Source organism: Callithrix jacchus, chromosome 7, assembly GCF_049354715.1.
Source record: "Callithrix jacchus isolate 240 chromosome 7, calJac240_pri, whole genome shotgun sequence".
NCBI classification, from domain to species: Eukaryota; Metazoa; Chordata; class Mammalia; order Primates; family Cebidae; genus Callithrix; species Callithrix jacchus.
Genome location: NC_133508.1, coordinates 51,370,808 through 51,388,994, shown reverse-complemented (window position 1 = coordinate 51,388,994; position 18,187 = coordinate 51,370,808). Strand labels below are relative to the sequence as shown.

Genomic DNA, 18,187 nt, shown 5'->3' with positions numbered 1-18,187 from the left:
ACTCACTGACTTGTGTAGAAAGAACCTCTCTCCCATGGGATATTCACTTCCACTGCTCAGAAATAAAAAGATTCCATAAATACAGATATGTAAAAATATATAGATTTTATGGGGTTGATTTTAAAATTTAAGTGATATTAACTAGTCACATTATTTCTAAACTTTTTAAATTTACAATATAGTTTGGAAATTTTTTGTCCATGTCCATATATAAAGAGCTACTCAGTTCTTCTAAAGTGCTGAGCAGCTCCCTCTTGCATGGATACTGTGTAGTTAATTTAAACATTTACATATTAATCAATAGTTAAGCATTTTTTCCCTAGGCTTTTATAAACACAAATAAAAATACACTAGTGAAAAACTTTGTCCTCGAATTTTTACCAGAATGCATTTCTTTAGGATGGGTATCCAGGTGAGGAGTTGCTGGGGTGAACATTTATCATCTTAATACAGCTTTCCAAATTGCCATCCAGAATCACTGAACTAATTTCCATTCTCATCAACAGTGTTGGAGGGGGTTGGAGTGGGCTCAAAAAACAACTATACCCCAAAGTGAAGGCCTCAAAAGCAGCATCATAAGAAAACTATCCCTTTGACCTTCTCCTGCCCTCCCATCTCTCACTCCTCATTCTCCTCTAAGGCAATCCACAAAAGCTAGAATCTCTCTTCCCCAAGGCAAGTCAGAGAAACCAAACCCCCTTTCCTCAAAGCCATGCATAATACACAAAAATATTACTCCACACCTTTCCGTGTTATAGCTAGCCATAAAGAAATTTAGAGTCTCGTTCCATGGGGTTCCACCCCATACCTGGGAAGAAGAAATGCTACCACAGAGAGGCCAGGACGAATCTGAACAGACAGGCCTTGCTGGGGTTTCCCACTGAGTCTAATACCATCAGCTCAGACCCTGTTTTTGTCCAGTCACATTTCTACCTGGTCTACTACAGAACCTTCTTCATTGAACCTGAGCATGAGACCAGGTGGCCTTCCGTTTACTTTTGGGTCTTCAATCGAAGACTCTTGTGTCATGTAGAACTACGATCAAATAAATTTGTTAGGGCTTTTCTTCTGTTAAACTGTCTATTGTCAGTTTTGTTCTGTTTTCGAGCAGAGTTAGACTCAAATACTCAGAAGGAAAGTTTGAACTCCCCTACAAGAATATCCCAATTGTCTCTGGGCTCTTCTCTTCTTGGACAGTGAATCTCAAGTCTCAGGAAGTGAAGTAAGAAAAATCTCCTTATCTGTCATATCCGGCAGAGAGGGAAATAATTCGTTCAAATGAATTTAATTTAGTAATTATTTAGCATCTCCTATTAAAAAGCACTTTACTGAGAGGTCTCCAAGATGAGACAGCCTAGCGTCTGTCCTTGAAGAGTTCCCAAATTCTCCCACAAACAAAATTTAAATGATGACATTTGAAACGGAGTAAGATAGCACAGGGGTTGGAGGTCCAGGACTCCTAAGGAAAGAGAGCCGGTCATGACTCTTAAGAAGCTCTAAAGCTTTGCTAAAAGGAGGTGTGCCCTAACTGCAAAGGAGGGGTTTAATTGCTTGAAGAGAATGAGGTACTCATTTCTTGATGGGAAGTGACTGGTGTGGAGGCACGGGGACATGTGAAGAGGGAGAGGATGCAGAGGTGGGTCAGAGGCAGATGGCACACTCTATGGGAGCATGGTGGACATGTATCTGGTACGGGGTGGGCAGATGCAGTCGGGACTCATGGCTTGACAACAGAGTATGAGAATAAAAGAGAAGGTAGCACAGGGGAAGGCTGAAACCCAAGCAAGCTCTTGCACTAAGAACGTGCATAGCCAACATTGAACCACAGAATGTAACTAGTTCAGAGAGATGCCTGCATACAATTATTTCATAAATTGCATCTTTATTGATTTTAATAGCACAGAAAAATTAATTTCACAAAGTACATTACACAACACTTACTTGGAAATCAATGCAAAAAACCGTAGTGTTGGACAATTAACCAAGAGATAAAAACGGAAGGGGAGAAAATAAAGATATGTTTCCAGCACAAACAGATGGGTATACTGCCTGAAATTCTTTTTCAAACATAAGCCACGTGTGTACTAGTGTGTGTGTGTATATGTGTAAGGCGTGTATGTACATATACGTATGTGTATATACACATATGTGTGTACATATATGTATGTGTGTATATCTGCATGTGTGTACATGTGTGTATACATATCCATACATATATGTCCATGCATACCCTGTGTACATACATGTGCTGGTACACATGTGAACATATATGTGTGTATACATTTCTGTTATATAACAGTTATATATTATATTTCTTAAGAAAAAAATTAAGTATTGCAAGAATTAACCATTACATTTAAAGCACCACTTAAGAGCCATTATTGTAAAGGATAATGATGATCACAACAGAAATAATTATTACAAAAAATACAGTGTGTGTCCATAAGTCTTTTAAAGCATCGTCACATTGTTAGTGTGCTCTTTCACAATCGCCCTATGAGGTAAGCAAAAGTGTACATTTTCTGATCACCAAAGTACCAAGCAAGGTTAGCATGAATGGGAGAAGGAATTTTTCACCTGGATTCTAGATATTCTTCCAAGGTTTATGGGAGAGACTCTGGAATTATTTTATACCTCTTACTTTGCATGCTACCCATGACCATGTGTATTTTTCAGAGGAGGGGGTCCATAGATTTAACAAACCCACAAGGCCCTGAAACTTTTTTTTTTTTTTTAAATATGGAACGCTTCACGAATTTGAGTGTCATCCTTGCGCAGGGGCCATGCTAATCTTCTCTGTATCGTTCCAATTTTAGTATATGTGCTGCCGAAGCGAGCACTGAAACTTATAAATCACTGAAATAAAGAAATAGCTATGAATTTGACATTATCAAAATGTTGACATTCACAAAGTGTTTTAACATTTTTAAAATGTTACAGTAAGATGCATTAATTGATGTCTTTCACCTGCAGCTATATAGATATATGCAAATAAGATTAATAGACATGACTTCTACTTCTGACCATGATGGAGTAATCAAGACAAAATTTACCTTTCTACCAAAGGCTAGAAAACCTAAATTTGCATGCGCGTGCGTGTGTGTGCGCGTGCGTGTGTGTGCGCGCGCGCACGCGCGCGCGCGCACACACACACACACAGCAACAGTTTCCAGACATCAGACAACAAGCACCAGAGGAGAGTTACTCCTAAGAAAAGAAGCAACAATAGGAGCTCTGCTATTTCTTCAGCTCCCTGCCTGGAAAGTTTCCAGACCAGGATGCAGTGAGAGGGAAACACCCCAAGCTTGGTGGTCTCACTGAGTGGAGAAAAGAGATTGGAGTTTGAGAAGGCCAGAGTGGCTGAGGTTTGCATGACAATATACTAAAAGGAGGGAACTGCACAGGTAAAGAATTCTAAAAATTTACAGAGGTAGTTCCTCTAGTCTTTTTTTTTTTTTTTAAATGGAGTCTCGCTCTGTCGCCCAGGCTGGAGTATAGTGACACGATCTCAGCTCACTGAAACTCCTGCTTCCCAGGTTCAAGCAATTCTCCTGCCTCAGCCTCCTGAGTAACTGGGATTATAGGTGTGCACCACCACACCTGGCTAATTTTTTGCATTTTTAGTAGAGATGGGGTTTTACCATGTTGGCCAGGCTGGTCTCAAACTCCTGACCTCATGATCCACGTGCCTCAGCCTCCCAAAGTGCTGGGATTCCAGATGTGAGCCACCATACCTGGCCATTCCTTTAGTCTTTGGCTGAGCATTGATATGTGCTCATACAGGAGGAAATGCCAGAGACCAGAAAGAATGGCCAGAGAGCAGTAGACAGAAACACCCATTCTGCCTACCCAGCACGGGGAACAATTCATTTTCCCACCAGTAAGTGTATAAACATGTGGCATTGAAAGGAATTCTGGGGCAAGTATTGTCACAGCAATAAAGGCAATTCAGCCCTAGTTGCTCCAGTATAAACAGACTTGGAAATTACAGTTAACAAATGAAGGCATTTTAATAGTCATTATAGATACACTCAACATGTCAAAAGGCAGAGGGAAACATTGGAGAGAAATGGAAGCTATAAAAAAAAATTGAATCAAACTTCTAGAGATGAAAAATACAATAACCAAGGTGGAAAAAATGTAAGACAGAATTGATAGCAGATTAGACACTGAAGATAAAAAAAGAGATAGAGAGAAAAATTAGTGAACTTGAAGATATGGCAATAGAAACTTTCCAAAATGAAGCATACAGAACAAAAGAGACTGAAAGAAATGAAGTATCAGTGAGATGAGGGACAATATCAAATGGCCCAACATACATGCAGTTGGAGTCCCAGAAAAGCCAGAGAGGGATGAGGGAAGGTATATTCAAATAAATATGCCTAAAAATTTTCTAATTTTAATGAAAATAACAAAACTGATTCAAGTAGCTCAACAAACCCCAAGCAAAAGACACAAGAAGAAAAACATGCAAGTCACAAAATAATCACATGACAGAAGCAGCCACAGGAAGAAAAAAAAATAGATGTATTACTTACAGAGAAGCAAACATAATATTATCAACAAACTTCTCATCAGAAATTATGTAAGCTAGAAGATAGTGCAATGACTTCTTTAAAATACAAAAGATATTCTACAGTGTGCTAAAAATATTTTTAAAATAATGGTGAGAAAGGGTCTTTTTCAGCTAAGCAAATACTGAGATAATTTATTACCAGAATTTATTTCTCATTATGTTGATACATTGACTGAAGCTCTTCAGCCAGAAAGAAAATAAGACTAGGTCGATTATATAGAGAAATAAAAGAGCACCAGAAATAGTAAATACAAAAGAAAATAGGAAGGGCAGTTTTCTCACTTTTGTAAATAATTTTAAGAGATAATTGGCTATTTATATATAATAACTATAACTATAATGCATTGCGGAGTTTGGACCACATGTAGTGTAAAATGAGGGCTAACAGTAGCATAAAGCATAGGAGGGAGGAAATGAAGGCATAGTGCCACAAGGTTCTGACAGTATAATATTATTTGAAGGGACACTGTGATACATTTAAGATGTATATTGTAAACCCCAGAATAACTATTTTTATATGGACAATGATGAATGGCTAATAAGCTAAAGTAAAGAGAAAATAGAATCATAAAAAATACTGAATTAATCCACAATAAGAGGATAAAGCAAATGAAGAGCAGATATATCTAGAAATGAATAGCAAGACAGTATATTTAAATACAATCATATCAGTACTTACACTAAATGGAAGCGGTCTAAACATGCTCAGCTAAAAGACATAGATTGTCAGACTGGATAAAACAGCAAGCCCCATCTATATTCTAACTATTTAAAAAACATTCTAAATATTAAATCGAAAATAATTTTAAGAATATTAAAAGACAGCATCCATTTTGGTGGCAGACATTGATACTAAGGGAGGTCATGCATGTGTGGGTGCAGAGGGAATATAGAAAATCTGTGCAGCTTCTGCTCATTTTCACTGTGGACCTAAAACTGACCTAAAAAATAAAGTATTTCTTTTTTAGAAAAAGGTCATTACCTTTTTCTAAAAGGTAATGCAGCCACTAATCAAGAAAATTGGAATCAAGGTATGAATTTTAGACAAAGTAAATTTTAGAACAGAGAATACTACCTGGGATACAGAGGGACACTTCATAATGATAAAAGGGTCCATTCATTGAGAGTAAAAAAAAAAAAAACTAAATGTGCATGGACTTAATAAAAGAACATCAAAGTATTTGAAACAACAAATAATATAACTAAAAAAAGAACTAGACATATCTAATTACAGAGACCTCAATATCCTTCTCTCGATAATTCATAAAAACAAGTATACAGAGAACATCAGTAAAGATATGGAAGACATGAACAAGAATCCCAATGAACTTGGTCCAAGCAACATTTATAGACCACCCCACCCAACAATAGCAGAAAAGCATTCCTTAGAGGGCACATGAAGTATTTACCAAAATAGACCATATTCTGGATCATAAAACAACCTTTAACAAATTTAAAGAATTGAAATCATACAAATCTCTGACCACAATGGAATTGAACTAAAAATCTATGACAAAATAACAGAAAGATACCTAGAAAATCCCCAAATATTTGGAAATTAAATAATACATTTCTAAATGACCATGGGTAAAAGAAGAAATCACAATAAAATCAGAAAATATTTTTAATTAAGTGAGAAATGAAATCACATTGTACCCAAATTTGTGAGGTAGAGCTGAAGTAATGCTTACAGGGAAACTTACAATTTAAAACTTTTCTGTTAGAAAAAAGAAAGGTCTAAGCTAAAAGCTTATCTAAGAAGAGCCAGATAAATTGAATAGCCCTATATCTATTGAGAAAATTTAATTAGTAGCTATAAACCTTCCCACAAAGAAATCTTCAGGCCTAGGTAATCACTGGTGAATTTTACTCAACATTTAAAGATGCAATATCATCATCATACATTTTTAAAAAAATAGCCACAAGAGGGACCACTTCCCAACTCAGTTTATGAGTTCATCATTACCCTAATTCCAAAACCAGACCAAGAGATTACAAGGAAAGAAAACTACAAGCCAATACCTCTCAAGAATATAGATGCAAAAATGCTTCACAAAATTTTAGCAAATGAAATTCAGCAATATATTGAAAAAATAATATACTATGACCAGCTGTGTTGATGTGAAAATTGTAATACTGGCTTAACATTTGAAAATTAATCCATGTCATTCACCACATTAACAGACTAAAACAGAACAATCATCTGTCTTAATAGATGTAAAAATAATTTTAAAATTTTAACAGCCACTCTTGGTAAAAACTCTCAGCAATATAGGCATTGAAAGGAACTTTCTCAATCTGATCAAACACATCTAAAACTCTATAGCTAACCCTATACTTAGCGGAAAAGACTGAATGCTTCCCCTGTGAGAACTGGAACAAAGTGAAGAGGTTCACAGCTTCATTTTATTTGATATTGTACTAGAGATCTAGCCAGCAATATAAGGCAAGAAAAGGAAATAAATATGCAAAGAAGTTCAAAAGAAATAATTAAAACTGGCTTTTATTGTAGATTAATTGTTTATGTAGAAAATTTCTAAAGAATCTACAAAACAGTTATAACTAATAAGTGAGCTTAGCAAGGTCAGAAGATAAAAGGTTACTATATAACAATTTGGATTTCTATATATATGGAAGAAAAATTGGAAATTAAATGTGAAAAATGCCATTTATGATAGCATCAACGTTGTGATCATTTTTTAAGTGTAAGACCTATACATGAAAAACATTTCTGAGAAAACTTAAGACAACCTAAATAAATGGAGAGCTATATAGGGCTGGTTGACTAGAGCCTTCACTATGATGATGATGATGATGGTGACATCCATTCTCTCTAATCAAATTCCCAGCAAGCTGTTTTCGAGAAATTCACAAACTGATAATAGAAACACAAAGGACTTAGAATAGCAAAAAAAAAAAAAAAAAAATGTTTAAAAAGAAAAACAGCCAGGCATGGTGGCTCATGCCTGTAATCCCAGAACTTTGGAGGCCGAGGCAGGCGGATCACCTCAGGTCAGGAGTTTGAGACCAGCCTGGCCAACATGGCGAAACCCCATCTCTACTAAAAGTACAAAAATTAGCCGTGTGTGGTGGCACACAACTGTAATCCCAGTTACATGGGATGCTGAGGCAGGAGAATTGCTTGAATCCGGGAGACAGAGATTGCAGTGAGCCAAGATTGCACCACTGCACTCCAGCCTGGGAGACAGAGCAAGACTCTGTCTCAAAAAAAAAATAAAGAAAGAAAGAAATAAAAAGAAAAACAAAGTTGGAGGCTTTACAATTATTTGATTTCAAAATATTATAAAGCTGAAGTTATCACAACTGTGCAGTATTTGGATAACAACACAGAAGACAGTGTCTACAAATTGACCCACGCATGGTCAATTAAATTTCAACAAAGACGTCAAGATAATCAATGGAGAAAAGATAATCTTTTAAATAAATTATCTTAGAACAATTGCATATCCATATCTAGACCCTTCCCTCACACTATGTACAAAAATTCACTCAAAATGGATCAGAGACCTAAATGTAGAGCCCAATTATAAAACTTCTAGAGAAAACAGGAGAAAATATTGATGGTTTGAGTACAGAAAGTCTACTTAAATAGGCAAATGTTATTTGCATCTTTAGAATTTAAAAACCTGAAGTTCTTTAGACCAAATATGAAATACAAAAGAAACAATTGATAATTGAACTTTATCAAAATTTAAACCTTTTAATATTTGAGATACTGATAGAAAACGAAAAGACAAACCACAGATTAGGAGAACCAAATACCACATGTCCTTTCTTATAAGTGGGAACTGAACAATGAGAGGACATGGAAACAGGGAGGGGAACAACACACACTGAGGCCTGTCAGTGGAGGGTACTGAGGGGGAGTGATAGCACTGGGAAAAACAGTGAATGCATGCTGGGCTTAATGCCTAGGCGGTGGGTTCATTAATACCTAGGTGATGCAGCTAACCACCACGGCACACGCTTACCTATGCAACAAACCTGCACCTCCTGCACATGCACCCCAAAACTTAAAATAAACCAAAGCAAAATAAAATACTTGCAACACATATATTTGACAAGAGATTTGCATCCAAAATATGTGAAGAACCCCTAAAACTCAATTATATGAAATCAAAATATCCAGTAAAAATGAGCAAGAGATTTGAAAAGACATCTCACCAAAGTATATTTAAAAGGATGGCAAATAAGAATATGAGGGCCATGTCCGGGCGCGGTGGCTCACGCCTATAATCCCAGCACTTTGGGAGGCTGAGGCAGGTGGATCACAAGGTCAAGAGATCGAGACCATCCTGGTCAACAAGGTGAAACCCCATCTCTACTAAAAATACAAAAAGAAAAATTAGCTGGACATGGTGGTGCGTGCCTGTAGTCCCAGCTATTCAGTAGGCTGAAGCAGGAGAATTGCTTGAATCCAGAAGGCGGAGGTTGCAGTGAGCCGAGATCATGTCATTGCACTCCAGTCTGGGAAACAACAGCAAAACTCCGTCTCAAAAAAAAAAAATATGAGGGCCAATAAGATGCTCAATGTTAATAATCGTTAGAAAAAAGGCAAATTAAAACCACTATGGGATATCACTTCACATTTTTGGATATGGCCAGATTTAAAAAATATTGGGGGAAATGAGGGAAAACTGAAATTCTCATATATTGCTGAGAGATAATGCAAAATGTCAATTACTCTGGAAAAAAGTTTGACGGTTTCTTATTAAGTTACACTTACCATATGAGCAAGCCACTAATCCCACTCCAAGGTATTTATTAAAGAGAAATAAAAGTTCATATCCACTTATAAAGACTTGTATGTGAATGTTTATAGTAACTTTATTCATTGCCTAAAACTAGGAAGAGCCCAAACGTCTATCACCTGTGAATTGTTGCATACCCATACAATGAAATATTACTTAGCCATGAAAAGGAACAAGCTCCTGATATAGGCAACAACATGAATGACTGTCAAAAGCAATATGCTAAGTGTAAGGAGCTAGACACAAAAGTTTCCATGCTGAGTGATTTCAATTTTATAAAACTCTAGAGCAAGCAAAACTATAGTGACAGAAAGCAGGTCCAGAGTTGCCAGTGGTTAGGGGTGGTGGGAAGTGATCTGCTGTAAAGGGGCACATGAAAGCTCTCAGGGTAATGGGACATTGTATTTCACACTGGTGGCAGTGGTTACAAGACTACATACATTTGTCCAAACTCATTAAAATGCACACTGAAAACTAATTAATTTATTTTATGGAAATTATGCCCCAATAAAACTGATGAAAAAATTATACCAAAAAAGTCATAGTCCAATTAGCTAAGAGTTACCTAATTACAGTGAGTTTGAAATAGCTTATACAAACCACTGTGGTTCTCAGAGATAAATGGATTTATTCTATGATGACAGCAAACTCAAGGGCATTTAGCATAACTGGGGGAAGAATAGCACACCGAAAGTACTGGGAATCTTTGAATGAAAGAACCCAGGAATCACTTCAGGGACTTGGAAGCCACCTCAGAGCTTCCAAGAAATCCCTTTAATCTTGCAGGGATCCAGTTTACACACATACACACATATACTCATACATACATACCTAGATACATGAATGTACACACACACACACACACGTACATTCTTTTTTTTTTTTTTTTTTTTTTAAGATGGAGTCTCACTCTGTCATCCAGGCTGAGTGCAGTGGCACCATCTCAGCTCACTGCAATATCTGCTACCCAGGTTGAAGCGATTCTTCTGGCTCAGCCTCCCGGGTAAATGGGACTGCAGGTGCACACCACCACACTGGGTTAATTTTTGTATTTTTAGTAGAGACAGGATTTCACCATATCGGCCAGGCAGGTCTCGAACTCCTGACTTTGTGATCCGCCCCTCTTGGCCTCCCAGAGTGCTGGGATTACACTCACAAGCCACCATGTCTGGCCCACACATACATTTTTAATGACTATTGTATTGATATAAGATGGCCAATTAGGTTTTACTCTTTTTTCAAGTTAGAGATTGAAGTAAATGGTTCCAACACTTATATTGGAGCAAACTGCATGCCTTTTGCTTAATTATAGCCAATTGCCTCAACCTGAGCTGCAATAGAGCAGGAAATGATAGATTGTTCAATGATGGGTACAGTATGTAAAGGATGTATTTAACCTTGCGTATGAACATACCTGGGCAGGAGATTTGGCAATACCTTTTTTCACTGAATAGGGTCAAGTTGCATGTGCCAAATAGCAAAGAGAATTGCTTGGAGACCTATATATCCAACATCTGATTGGCATGTACCTGGATGTCCAAACTGCCCTCATGCCCTTCTGCCTACAACCTGGATTTCTTCCAGAGCCTCCCTCCACAGCCACCATCCAGAAACCCGAGGGGTCACTCCTGATCATCTCAACCTCCACTTTCCATCTTTTATAATATCTGGTCTCCTTGATTTTTCCTTCTGATCATCCCCAGACATTCCCACTTCTCTCCACTGACCACGCTACCCCTGTCCAATCCACCACCATCTCCCTCCAGAGGAGCTGTGTTAGCCTTCTCATGGGTCTGTTTCCATTAGTGCCTCCCATCCAGTCTCCTTACTGCAGCCAGATGGGTCTTTAAAAATGTAAATCTAAGTGTGATTATTTGATTAACGTCTGTCTGCTTCCAACTGTACTACAGAACACACCATGTTTGTTTTGCTCACAGGTCCTAGGACAATGACTAACACACAGTAAGTGATTCATAAATATTTGTTAAATAGAAGTGTGGGAAGATTAATTGATTTCATGAGGATAAAGTAATCAGAGGGACAATGCTGAAAACAGCATCTGGGCCCACACAGGCCTCCAGTGATGCTGTGATGAGATATTACTCTAATATCAAGTTGCCATTTCCAATCACACTGGGCTCAGGAGAAGGTCTTTGAAATTAATGACCAATATGTGCATGTTTACACATACTGGCTTCTGTAACATTTCCAGGTCTAAGTCTTTCGAATGCTGCATACTCCAAGGCATATTGATAAACTCTTTGCTACCTGAAGGCATGATAAAGATGCATTATTATCAGCTCTCACTTATAGACCACTTATTCTGAGCCAGGTACTGTATTAGGCACTTGCACAAATCACTTCTCTTCAATACCATTCAGGTTACTCATCATCTCACTTTTCAGATGAGACAACTCCAGGAGGCTGAGGCGGGCAGATCATGAGGTCAAGAGATCAAGACCATCCTGGACAACATAGTGAAACCCCATCTCTACTAAAAAAAAAAAAAAAATACAAAAAATTAGTTGGGCGTGGTGGTACACACCTGTAGTCCCAGCTACTCGGGAGGCTGAGGCAGGAGAATTGCTTGAACCTGGGAGGCGGAGTTTGCAGTGAGCCGAGATCGAGCCACTGAACTCCAGCCTGGCGCCTGGCAACAGAGCAAAACTCTGTCTCAAAAAAAAAGAAAGAAAAGAAAAGAGACAACTAAGATTTCAGAGAGGTTACTAAACTTACCCAAAGGCACACAGCTGGCAAGTAACGGAGGTAAAATTTGATGCTAGGTAGCTGATTCCAGAACACACATATTGATTTCCACATTTATTTTTGACTAAAAAGTATCAAATCAATATCATGCTCCTCAATGTTATTTATAGGCACATAGTTATGCCAAATTGATAACCTATGAGAGAATGCTCTATGTACAGAAGAACCAAGACTATGATGCAAAGGTTCTACATGGCTAAAGAGCAACAGAAGGCCATGGATGGGTGAGGACAATTAGCTTTTGTTTGCTGGGACAGCCTGGACTTTCGTTTTTCTGGAGAGGTGGGAGGGAAACCTCAGATCAGCTAGGAAAGCGCAAGAAAAAGAAACAGGATGCTCAAGAACAGTGAGGTCCAGGCAGACGGAGGTTTGGCAAAAACATACATCAACTGCTTCTTTACAGTGCTCGGAATTGGCCCGATGATTCAGATGCTGCAGTACTCCATCCTTCCTGAGCACATGCCCAGAACACAGGATGCAATCAAGGGTTGACTTGGGTCTCAGGGCAGTCATCTAAGAAGCCAGGCTCAGAAATCTACCCCAGGCCTGGCCCTTCTCACAAAATAACAAGGAAGGGTGTCAACTCTCCTCCCTCCACATCTTGCAATCTTGCTCCCCCTTGCCCGGACTATCTTGTCAATATAGAGGCAATGCTGGTTTTCTCCTCCTTTAAGAAGAGGACATGTAGTAAGATATTGGATTTAAGATATCCCTGAAAGGTAGGATTTGATTCCCAGCACACCTTAAGAATCAGCTTCAGTACATAATAGGCACTCCTCACAAAACCACAGCCTGATCGCGTAGAAGAGGATAAATACATTCCCAGTATTGAATGATGCTGCTTTGCCACTCAGAGATGAACTCACCATGGAATGTTTGGTGGCCAGGCAGCCCCATCAGAGAGATGCCAGAAGGGAGAGAGTGGGCTGGGCACAGTGGCTCATTCCTATAATCCCAGCACTTTGAGAGGCAGAGACGGGAGGATCGCTTGAGCCAGGAGTTTGAGGCCAGCCTGGGCAACAGAGTGAGACCCTGTCTCTACAAAAATAAAAAATAGAAAAATTAGCTGGAGATGATGGCACACACATGTAATCCCAACTACTTGGGAGGCTGAGTCAGGAGTATCAATCAAATCCAGAAGATTGATCTAGCCTGGAAGGTCAAGGCTGCAGTAAGCCTTGATTGGACCACTACACTCCAGACTGGACAAAAGAATGAGACTATGTCTCAAAAAAAAAACAAAAAAGAAGAAGAAGAAGGGCAGAGTCCACATGCAAGTGTTTGTGTGTCCCCAAGTTGAGCGCTGATATCACAGGGATCATTTAGGTCAGGGACCAGCCAGAGACCTTTAGACAATAAGCAAACACATGGTTGTGGATGTGTCCCAATAAAATTTTATTCACGGGCACTGAAATTTTGATTTTGCATAATTTTCACATGCCATGAAATAATAATAATTATTATTTTTTTGTTATTTCAAACCACTTGAAAATGTGAAACCATTCTTAGCTCACAAGCTATACAGAAACAAGTAGTCAATGAGATTTGAGCCATTGGCCATACTGGTGGTTCAAATCATCCTAGGTATGTGGCTTACCAATTGGGAATCAGAGCGGTTTAAAACGCATGCAACAAACTCATCCTCAAGTCAGCTCTCCTGTGTCCCACGGTGGTACCGAGTGGTCATATCACAGGTAATGTACTGCAGTTCAGGGCCATCTTCAGCAACGGGGCCCCAAGTGGCAGATTAATCTCCAGGAGTGCTTGGACATGGCCATTTTAATTAACACCTAAATTTAATTGACAACTAATCGCCAGGAGGCTTTTCTGCTTAATAAAGCAAACAAAGGATTTGTTTGAAGAAGGATGAGGTTTTAAATTTAATTCCTTTAAAAAAAAAATCAACACCATGTGTGTCCATAGTGTGATGGAAAGAGATGTATCCATTGGATAATTTTTAATTAAGGTGAATGAACCCTTGCTAACTAAAAGGTTTTCTTAGGGGAAAGGTCTCAAACTGTTAACACATCAATATGTTTCTGTCCATTAGCTTTTCCCAGGGTGACAAGTATGGCCTTAACAGCAATTTGAAGGAAGGTTCTTTCTGTATCTTCGGGGCTGTTTAGTGATGAGGTCTTAGAAACCATGGAAACTTCCCCGAGGGGGTCAAACTTCAACTGTAGCTCTTAATGACAAATCGTTACCTGGGGTTGTCAAAACAAGTTACACACGCTGGCTATGTGCTGGGCTTGAATTCAGAGCAGATACACAGTGCCCAAAGCTCTATGTGCTACCGAGGCTTTTACAGAAAAGAGTCATGCAGAAAACGCTCACGCCAGCATCTACCACATGCTATGCATCGTTCTGCACATACAGTATCTCATTTAATCCTCAAAATGACCAATGAAGGTACTGAAGGAGCCCAGTAGGTCACCCTTAAATATGCCACTTGGACATGAAAATTGATTTTGAGCTGAAGGCAATGACTCTAGATTCTTACAGCACCAGAGAAATCCACAAACCAACCTTACTCCATCAGTTTCCCATGTATTTCCCTTCCTACACTTTCCCAGTCTTAGAAGCGTAAACCACATTCCTTTGTCCTGTCATTTCTCTGCTAATGTAATGTCCTTTGTCAAAGATGCTGTATGAGCAAAAGCTCTAAGCTGCCTCTTTGAGTGACTCATTCCTTGGGTATTTCCAATGTATGTATGAGATATTTATATTAATAAATTTGTTTCCTCTTGTCAATCTGTCTTTCCTTATAGGGACCCCAGCTGAGAACTTAGAAGGGTAAAAGGAAAAGGATTTTGCTATGGTCTGAATGTTTACATCCCCCCAAAATTCATATACTGAAACCAAATCACCAATGTGATGATATTAGAAAGTGAGGACTTTACGGTGGGGCTCATGCCTGTAATCCCAGCACTTTGGGAGGCCGAGGTGGGTGGATCACATGAAGTCAGGCGTTCAAGACCAGCCTGGACAACATGGCAAAACCCCCGTCTCTACTAAAAATACAAAACTTAGCCAGGCATGGTGGCGAGTGCCTGTAATCCCAGCTACTTGGGAGGCTGAGGGAGGAGAATCACTTAAATCCAGGAGGCAAAGGTTGCAGTGAGCCGAGATGGTGCCACTGCACTCCAACCTAGGTGACAGAGTGAGACCCTGTCTCAAAAAAAAAAAAGTAGGGCCTTTGAGAGGCATGAGATCATGAAGATGGAACCCCCATGAATGAGAGTGGTGCCAAATATAGTATGGATATCTGTCCCCTGCAAAGCTCATGTGAAGTTTGATTCCCAGTGTGGGAGGTGGGGCCTGATGGGAGGTCATGAGGGTTTGGGTGATGGTGGGGGGATCGCTCATGAGTGGCTTGGTGCCAGTGCAAGTATTGAATGAGTTCTCTATATGCTCTATTCCTTCATGGGAAAGTTGGCTGGTTAACACTTTCCCGTTTGCTCCGAGAATACTCACCCACAGCACTTGCAGCTGTAGCATTTGCCCAGAGATAAATTTGCCACAAAATAGCTCGCTTTTTTTATTATTTTTGCACCGCTGTAGTATATCGACTTTGGAAGCAAAAGACATTATTCTGCTTCTAGCATTCTGGTTTTAGTACTGGTATTTCCATTTACAAAATATAGTAATTCTCGGCCACTGAAAATGTCAAATCCTAGAACACGCAGCATTCTTACACAGGATGCTGACATCACTCTGCAACAGTTGCTGGCCAAAGATTCGTTTGATGAGTCTGATTTTTTCCAAAATAGACGATTCTGATGATTCAGATGATTCTGATGTGAATTCTGTTAAAAATAACTCCAAGAACAGTTTTCATATTATATTCTCACATTGAAAACCAGTCAGATTTGCTTCAGCCTCAAAGAGTGTGTTTATATAAAATTAAGCTCCAGCATAAAGCTGTACTTTGTTTTTTAAACGTGGAAAGAGTTAAAAGAGCCTGGCACCTCCCTGCTCTCTCTTGTTCCCTCTCTTGCCATGTGACATGCCTGTTCCCTCTCTACCTTCTGCCATGAGTTAACACTTCCTGAGGCCCTCACCAGAAGCCACGCAGATGCTGGCACCATGCTTGTATGGCCTGTGGCATTATGAGCCAAATGCACCTCTTTTCTTTATAAATTACCCAATCTGAGATACTCCTTTACAGCAATGCAAAATGGGCTAACACAGCATCCTTACAAGGGAGGCCCCAGAGGCCAGGTGCGGTAGCTTATGCCTGTAATCCCAGCACTTTGGGAGGCCGAGGCGAGTGGATCACCTTGAGGTCAGGATTTCAAGACCAGCCTGGCCAACATGGCAAAACCCCAGCTTTACTAAAAATACAAAAATTACCCAGGCGTGGGGGGCACATGTCTGTAATCCCAGTTACTAAAGAGGTTGAGGCAGGAGAATCGTTTGAACCCAGGAGGCAAAGGTTGCAGTGAGCGAAGACTGTGCCACTGCACTCCAGCCTGGGTGACAGAGTGAGATGAGAGAGAGAGAGAGAGAGACAGACAGACAGACACAGACCCCAGAGAGCTGCCTTGCTCCTTCCATCCTGTGAGGACACAGTGAGAAGGCACCTTCTATGAACCAGGAAGCTGGCACTCACCAGACACTCAATCTGCCAGCGTTCCAACTCTGGACTTCCCAGCCTCCAGAACTGTGAGAAATACATTTATGCTGTTTATAAGTTCCCCCAGTTTATGGTATTAAGTTATAGTAGCCCAAATGGACTAAGACAGCTTTGTTCCCTCTCTTACCGCACTATGAATATTTCTACTTTTAAGATAGGGAAACTGAAGCTCAGAAATGATAGATGATTTGCTCAAGGTCTTTCAACAAAATACTTATTAAATGCCTGTTGCTGCCTATCACTATGCCGAATGCTGTGGATGGAGTTTAGATCTAGTGGGATAAGCAGACACTCAAATAATTACACAGGCACATGTATAATTATGAACAACGATAACTGCTAGGAAGAAAGAGGTTGGGGAGTGGCAAGAGTGTGCAACAGCTCATCAGGGCCAGCAATATGTCCTGACCCCAAAGCCACTTGATCACTAAACCACATGAAGAAGTAAAAATACAGAAGATGGCCAGGTACAGTAGCTCATGCCTGTAATCCCAGCATTTTGGGAGGCCAAGGTGGGTGCATCACAAATCAGGAGTTCAAAACCAGCCTGACCAACACGGTGAAACCCCATCTCTACTAAAAATACAAAAATTAGCCGGACGTGGTGGCATGTGCCTGTAGCCCCAGCAACTTAAGAGGCTGAGGCAGGAGAATGGCTTGAACCTGGGAGGCGGAGTTTGTAGTGAGCTGAGATCATGCCGCTGCACTCCAGCCTGGGTGACAGAGCGAGACTCTGTCACAAAAAAATAAAATGCATAAGATGCAAAAATACATGAACCCCTTAATAATCCTGTGTTTTTCTCTAGGGCTGCCATCTAAACCACCACAGCCAAGTGGCTTAAAACAACAGAAATCTGTTCTGTCTCAGTCCTGAAGAACAGAAGTCCAAAATCAAAATATCAGCAGAGCTGCTGCTTTCTTGGGGCCTCCCAGGGAATAGCTGCTCCACACCTTTCTCCCAGTGTCAGGTGGCTGCCAGCGACTCTGGCATTCCCTGGCTGGTAGATGCATGACTCCAGCGTCTGCCTCCATTTTCACGTGGCTTTCTCCCTCTGTGTTGATGTTGGTGTTTTTTCTCTCCATATAAGAACACCAGCCACAGCCCCCCTCATGACCTCCTTTCAACTTTGATTTCATCTGCAAAGTTTATGTTTCTAAATAATATCACATTCACAGGTACCATGGCTTAGGATTTCAGCATAACTTTTTGGAAAACACTATTTACCTCATTACAATTATCTACACCATCTTTTGGTTTCCTTTTTCTCTCCAAAGTTTCCACTATTACCTCAGAGCCTGAAGGAATCAATACAAGGTGCATCTTCCAGGTCTGAAAAAGCAATCCAACCCCAGCTGAACAATGGACAGTTTTAAATGACTGCTGTGATCAGGGGCCCAAGGGCCAAAGAGGGCCAGGAAATGATGCTGAAGAAAGAT

General features: G+C 39.9%; 1 protein-coding gene and 1 non-coding gene across 4 annotated transcripts in view; both read right to left on the bottom strand.

Annotated features, from left to right (window-relative positions):
* Window positions 1-18,187, bottom strand: part of KAZN (kazrin, periplakin interacting protein) — a 1,282,700-nt gene that overhangs the window by 1,071,203 nt on the left and 193,310 nt on the right. The gene's annotated exons all lie outside the window — the stretch shown is intronic.
* LOC118143325 (U6 spliceosomal RNA) lies at window positions 2,734-2,840 on the bottom strand. Its single transcript, XR_004727552.2, has one exon. It is a non-coding gene; the product is annotated as a U6 spliceosomal RNA (small nuclear RNA).